The following is an 8,042-nucleotide window of genomic DNA, read 5'->3' as shown; positions in this document are numbered from 1 at the left end:
AATTGTAAGGTATAGAATCTTTAAGAATGTATATTAAGTCAAGAACATTGCAGATCATATAGCTAAGAAAGATTTAATTTTCAGACAAGTTAGAGGACAAAAAACAATTAAAAGCATTCTTAAGATTATAAAATATACAAGAAATTTTATTCCTTATTTAGTAAGAAAAATTACAGTATTACATAGTAAAACTAGCAAAACTGGACAAAAGTATTTTAATAGTGAAAATATTAAATTAGTTTAAAATATAAAGCATAAATTACAAAGCACCATTAATATTTTTATTAGATGATAGTTAAAAAACAGTTGAAATAGATGCATCTTCATTAGGATGGGCATGTATATTATACCAGAAAAAGCATAAGGAGTCACCTAAATCTGATGAAAAAGTTGTAGATGTTAGGGAAATTTAGTAATGTACAACCAAGATTACTAGCAGCAGATTTAGAGATTTTAGGAATAATTAACTGGGAACTTTAACGAAAAGTACCCGGTACTATTCACTTTAATGAAAAATCATATTTTTACACTAAAAAGTCAATCCTGGTACTATTCACTTTACCCTTTATTTTGTCCTTATCATTAAAACTTAAAGTTTTCAAGCTTTTTTCATTAGTTTTCCTTAATTAACTCATTTGAAGCATTTTCTTTATTTTTACATAATGAAATATTTACAATGAACAAATTGCCAAAACATAGTTTCTCATTACAATAAGATACATACTAACAAACAAGTTGTCTAAAGCCGGTCAATTTTATTGATACAATTACAGTAAATGGTTTTAAAATAGATTTTTTAACATATTAAAGGTAGTTATAATACAGCGCAAGACCATAAGCGGAAGAGCACTACACCATCATCACCGCCAATACCCACCTTTAACTTTAATGGCACTATAGTTGAAGGAATAAAAAAATCCACATTGAGGTATAGTGTAACATCCCACATCAACCAACAAAGAAGGGGTGATGTACCTTATATGTACATGCCCACCTCCTATAGCACGAGGCCTTTTCGGAGCTCACCAGCTTCAGATTCCATCAAAACTCCGAAGTTAAGCGAGTTCGGGTTAGAGCAATCCTAGGATGGGTGACCCATTGGGAAGTTGCTCTTGAGTTCCCAAGAACAAAACCGTGAGGGCGTGGCTTAAAAAAGACAATATCGTTCTACGGTGGAGTCGAGTATGGGATGTGACAAAATGGTATCAAAGCCACTCTGCCGTTCGGTGCGAGTGTGCTGATGAGGATGTCGGGCCCCTAAGGGGGGTGGATTGTAACATCCCACATCGACCAACAGAGAGGGGGTGATGTGCCTTATATGTACATGCCCACCTCCTATAGCACGAGGCCTTCTGGGAGCTCATTGGCTTCGGATTCCATCGAAACTCTGAAGTTAAGCAAGTTCAGGTTAGAGCAATCCTAGGATGGGAGACCCACTGGGAAGTTGCTCATGAGTTCCCAAGAACAAAATAGTGAGGGCGTGGCCCAAGTGGAAAATATTGTGCTACGGTGGAGCCAGTCTCACTGATATGCAACAAGTTTTCTTAGATAACTTTTGGAATGTTCTGTTAGATAACTTTTGGAATGTTCAAATTAAGCAACCAAGCATGAGATTAGGTCATGAGAAAATAATTTTAGCTTTGAAGCAAGAGTTTGATAGTTTTAATTTTAATTTCAATCAAAGACAACATCATATTCATTCACTTGAAAATAGCCTCCAAGCACTTTTTAGAGATTATGAGGCATTGATTAACCAATTTACCAAAATGAACCAAGAATTCCAATCTCTAAGAATGCAGCAGAAGGCAAGTAACACCCTGAAAAGAGAATTGAAAATCGGCATAGAAACTGATCAACATAAGAATAAAGAAAAAGAGGTTATTCAACCCATTAATAAAGAACTAGAGATAATTAAAATTGAGTTTTTAGAAAGAAAAAAAATATTGAAATGGAGTAACATCATACTGAAAAAAGATAAAATTCGCACAAGACAACAAAAATATGACAAATTTATTAGAACTTTACGATTAGATATTATAGATGATGGCATCTTATTAGAAGAAATATCAAAGGAAAACTTAAGAATATTGTCAATGGATAAGTTTGGAAAGAAAGTAGCAGAAGATTACATAGAAGTTTGGAAATGAACTTGTACAAGTCTACCAGTTGTCCTCCACATTGGTATATGCATATGCATAAAGAAGAAGCTATGCATATATGACTAATGAAAAATCTTTTAGACTGTCCTCTGTATCACCATACAGATGGACTCTTGCAAATTAAGATATTCTAAGATATTCTAAGATATGGAGGAATTCAGATATTGGCCATGGATGAGTTTGAAGATTTTAAGTATGAATAGTAATAAGACTGTTTCATTAGAAGCCCCTATATTTTTTGCTCCATAATTTAATTCTCGAACTTGGTGTTGGGTTCAACTGCAATTTTAATTTTTTCAACGACAGGGCCGTAGGGGTGGTAGGCGGGGTGACAACTGATTGGTATATATTTTTCAAGTCTTGCTGGTTGACTGGTCGGGTCTTCCTCGAGAGCTTATTCTATCTTTAGTTGAACGTCAGGGTTGGCGTTGAAGGGATGCAAGTGGTGCTACCGCACAGGGCCCCGATTTTTCAATTTTGCATGCATTTACTTATATATAGTAGTATGTGTAAAATATTACAAACTTGAGTTTTAGGCCCCGTTTGGGATTGAGGTGATTTTAAAAAAAGCCACTGTGAAAAAAAGCTGAGGGTCATTTTTGTGTTTGGTAAACTGAAAAAAAAAGGCTTATTTTGGAAGCTGCTGTGAGAATAAGCTGAAAATCAAAGGAAAAGCTGAAGCTGCTATTTGTTGCTTTGAAAAAAAGCCAGTTTTTTCAAAGCACACGGAGCTACAGTGCTCCTTTAATGAAAAGACACACTATCATCCTACTTTTTTTTCCAAAAGCACTTTCACAAAAAAGTTTACCAAACACTCTACTGGCTTTATTTCACAGCCGCTTATTCTCACAGCACAGCCGCTTATTCTCACAGCAGCTTTTTTTCAAAGCACAGCAATACCAAACCAGCCCTTAGTGTAAGTGAAATCATTGCTTCTTTACATCGGCTTAGGGGATGGGTTCTAAACTCATCTCCATCATTTTTTTAGTTTCTATTTTTATTAAATGCATAAGCTTCCACAAAATAATATAAAAATTCCATATAATAACATACAAATTTGAACCCTAACCCTCTAAATAATTAAGGAAAAACAATATGCCACATTTCCACTTGTTGATTTGTTAAATTTGTTTGTGCTATTAGAATTAATAGAAGCTCAATTGAAAATTAAAATTATTATTTTGAACAAAAAAATATAAAAAAAAATTAAATTCTTAGTACATTTTAAGGCCTCCAATTCACTTTCGCACAGAACCCTAAAATCTCAGGGCTTGCTCTGTTGAACGTATGGGTTCCTTGGAGGAGTTCATTGTTTTTTGTGTTGTTTTTAAGTCAAGGAGATCAGTTGTGGCCAAAGAAAACTACTTTCCTAGTTTATTAGGACCAAAACATCAAGTCTCACTCATTATTCTTCCATTGGAGAAGGGTGCTGCCACGCACAAGTGTTACAACATGAAAAAACTTAAGATTTGCGAACTATATCTCTCCAACTTGAGGGCAAGCTTTCCCTCTCTTCTTTGGGATGGTTGCTAACTATATCTAAAAAAGATTTAAAATTTTGTTTGAAACATCCTCTAAATCATCGCCTAGATTGAGCTACAAGATGCGGTGCCTAGTGTGGCACTAGCCTTGTTGTCCCTTTATGACATCAGGAAGTTTGTCTTATCAACTAGCCCGTCTTGGACCTCAAATTTCATTATCATAGTTTATCTGTGTCAAGCTTTGTCACTTGCAAACCCGGACATAGTGAAAATTGGATAAGAATACGTCTATGCACACCAGGAATATTAAATGATCTAACTTATTATGAGGAACAACTTTATGCCATGGACTTTTATTGTCATGTTTCTATTTGTGATATCGAAGTCCCTAAGCAAGCAAAACTAAGGATTGTTGCTCCAAGTTTTCCAAAGGAATATTTAGGTCTTACGATGCAAATTAAAGTAGCTTATCTGGTGGAATCAGCTGGGGACCTGTTGGTGGTTTTGTGTTTTTCCAACCTGAGGAAAAATTTTCAACCAACTACTACCTGTAGAGTTTTCAAGGTCCCATCTAGTGACGGCAATTCATGGTTGGACTCGGAGGTAAAGAATCTGGGGGATAAATCCCTGTTCTTGTGCAAAAATGCTTCTTCGTTCTCTGTTAAGGCCTTAGACTATTCTAGATGGAAGCAAAATTGCATTTATTTCATGAATAATGCATGTGTTCATCTTAGAATGGATATGGACATGGGTATCTTGAATATGGATGATGGACAAATCGAGCAACCCTTTCATAATTCCTTTAAAATCTGCTATAAAGGAAGGCATTATGAAACATCACCGTTATGGATTGAACCAAGTTTCTAAATAAGATGTGATATCTCACTTCTCTTCCATCATCTTTTATTTATACTCAGGGTGTGTATGGTTTGTGATACATACGAAAGTGTATTCTTTGTTTTTCTTTTCTTAATTTGATATATGTTACTTTTGGACTAGTTGACCTCTATGTTATCTCTTGCAACAGCTGTGGAGATTTGATCAACATTTTGTAGTTTTGTTGGAAATTGTAGAGTAACTTGTTGGGTTGGTTCTATTGTCATATAAACCCAATCGGCCAATATTTGCATTAATATTAAAAATAGGAATGTGATGTCAATGATTCAAACCGTTCATTTTTTTCAATCTACTACAAGATTCCAAAAAAGGGTTTCGGTGATGAAAAGTTAACGCGCAAACGCAAATGACAATTGGACAGGTAGAGTTTGTTATTAAGGTGCATGGATTATGGTGTCGAGTTTCGGAGATGACTTCTTCACCAAAGTTGTAGCCTTGCCATTTACTAGGGTTTTTATATATATATTTTTTTTTTTTAGATTTTTCATACTTGTAAATTAATTATTGCTATTTTTGGTTTTTTTTTTTTAAGTCAGAGGAAAATATAGTATTCAAAAGGGTTTGGAGGGTTTCAAAAATCTTAACCACGAGTGTTTGCATATTCTTTTTTCTCATTTTTTGCCCATGTAAATGAATTATTATTAATTTTACACATTTTCAACTAAACACTATTCATAAGAGTTTGAGGGGTTTGAACCCAAACGACGATATAACCATCGTGAAAACTTAGAGCATGTGATCATGAGCGTTCACGTATTTTTTTCACACTAGTAAATTAATTATCAAGAATTTTTTACCATAATTTGATTTTTTGCAACATATGAAGGCATGTTAAAAATCCATAATAATTCAATTACAAGTGTGAAAAAGTGAACAAATATGCAAAAACTCGCGATCGCATTCTCTATGCTTTGACAATGGTTACATCTTACATTGTCGTTTGGATTTTTAAAGGGGTGTGCTATCTACACACCCCTTGATAATTTATGTCCGTTGATCTTCTTCAATTCACCTGATCCGACGGCCGAAAATTAAAAAAGTGTGTGAGAAGTAAAATGGGGTGTGTAGATATCACACCCCTTTTTAAAACTCTCCAAATCCTTGTGAATAGTGATTTTACTGGAAATGGTTATTTAATAAAAATTCATAATAACTAATTTATAAGTGTAAAAAATGTGACAAAATTATAGAAACATTCGTAATGACAAACTTGTTACAACTCTTTCAAGGGGATCAAATCCAAAACACGACACCATCATCCATAAATCATTTAATTAAATCCTAACCGTTATATTATCATTTACATTTGCGCTCCATTCTTCTCACCTGATGTTGTTTTTCAGATTTTCTTTTTTTAAAACTTGTAGTTTTAGTGGATTAAAAAAGATGAACGGTTCTAATAATTGGCGTCACATTTCGGTACTTACGGTTTGTTCAAATATTGCTTGATGTTCTATAGTATCTAGAGAGTTTATAAACATCAAGTACTAACCTTGAAGATCAAAACGTGATGTCGATGATCCAAACCGTTCATCTTTTCAATCCACTATAAGATCACAATTTCAAAGGGAAACTCCAAAAAATGACTTCTGGTAATGAAAATTAAGGTGCCGATGTAACAACAATCGGACAATTAGAGTTTGTCACTAAAGTTTGTGGATTATGGTGTCCAATTTTGGAGTCGACTCCTTCACCAAAGTTGTAGCCATTGTCATTATGAGCGTTTCTATATTTGTTTTACGTTTTCCACACTTGTATATTTATTATTACTATTTGTTTAGAAGTTACAGGAAAAACAGTATTCATAAGGGTTTGGAGGGCTTTAAATCCAAACAATATAACCATCATCCCATAGTAGAGGTTGCAATCACGAGTGATTGGATATTTTTCACACTTGTACTTCAATTATTATGATTTTTACACAATTTCAACCACCCTTAAAAACACTGTTCACTAGGGTTTCAACGGTTTTAAAAATTCAAACGACGATATGATCATAGTAAAAACATAAAGAATGTAATCACGAGCGTTTGCATAAACTTTTTGTTTACATTTGCCACACTTATACATTAATTGTAGTGAATTTTCAATGATATTCAAATATGAGGTCAGAAAGTTGGAGTTCGGAGGTTCATGGCTGTCATATTTTCTGCCAATAATAATAACAGTTATATAATTAGATGTATATTTGCTTTAAGAAAATTAGTTGTACAAAAGTATGAAGATAAAGTAAAAGGATTTTCTTATCTGTGAGATTTCAGCCGATAAAGATGAGAGGTAGGTAGTGCTTCACCGGATTTATGGCATTATTCTTTCCATCGACACAAGAGCTTCTTGTGCTGATAACGTGTTGTGAAATTGAGGATAAGTGTACAGTGGAATAAAATAAATAAGACACAATACGAGGTTCGGTAAGTGTACCTACGTCCTCAAGGAAGTAGTAATACTTTCTTTCATTATCTGAAATAATAAGAGTATAATGATAACTCTCATTATTTTCTCTCTTCTCTTTGACCTTGTAGCTTATTGATATATTTTTCTTCTTTCTTTCTTTTCTCTTCTCTCTCTTCTTTCTTTTCTCTTCTCTCTCTTCTTTCTTCTTTTCTTTTTTTTTCCCTCCATATGTTTCTCTTATATTGCTTGTCTTACATTTATGAGCCAATAGTCCCAAATTATCTATTTTAGGAACTGAAATGATGTTAATATGATTTATTAGCCTTAAGCTGGATCCATTTTGGAAAAATAAAAAAATAAATAAAATAAATAAATAAATAAATTGACTAGACAGGAAACAGGGTCCCTAACTTGGTCCCAGCAACTATGGAAAAATGCCGCACTCAAACCATCAAGACCCGGCTTTAAGAGCTCCAATACTACTCACAGTATCTCATATTTCCTCATCTATAACAAGGGATAACAAAGTTTCATTATGATGATTAGAAATACATGGTTGAATGATATCCACTAAGTTACTTAGGTCAGCACCCGATGGAGGTCTATCACAGGAAAAACGCTTTTTAAAATCGTGCACAAAAACATGTTCAAGGCACTAACCAACGGACCACCAAAAACCATTCTCATGTTTGATTTTTGTAATTTCATTTATTTTCTTACGAATAGTAGCCCCAGTTTGAAAGTATTTAGTATTCTTATCCCCAGGTTGCAACCAATAGCTTTAGCTCTCTAGGGCCACATAATTTCTTCACAACGTAACACATGACTCAATTCATCTCGAAGAGATTTTTCCTTCATCAAATCAACAGAGTTGTTACTCATAATTTGCTTCTGAAGCTAATCAATTTCATTTAACAATTCTTTCTTTTTCTCCTTTACATTTCCAAAAGTGTACTTGTTCCATTGATAAACCATAAATTTAAAACTTACCAACACACAATTTGAATTCATCTTTAGGATTAATATTAAGGTTCCAATGCCAAGAATGCACATACGTTTTAAACTGAGGATGATTAAGCCACATAGCATCAAATTTAAACAAGAAGTAGTT

Source organism: Malus domestica, chromosome 10, assembly GCF_042453785.1.
Source record: "Malus domestica chromosome 10, GDT2T_hap1".
Classification (NCBI taxonomy): Eukaryota; Viridiplantae; Streptophyta; class Magnoliopsida; order Rosales; family Rosaceae; genus Malus; species Malus domestica.
Note: the sequence above shows the minus strand (reverse complement) of the source record.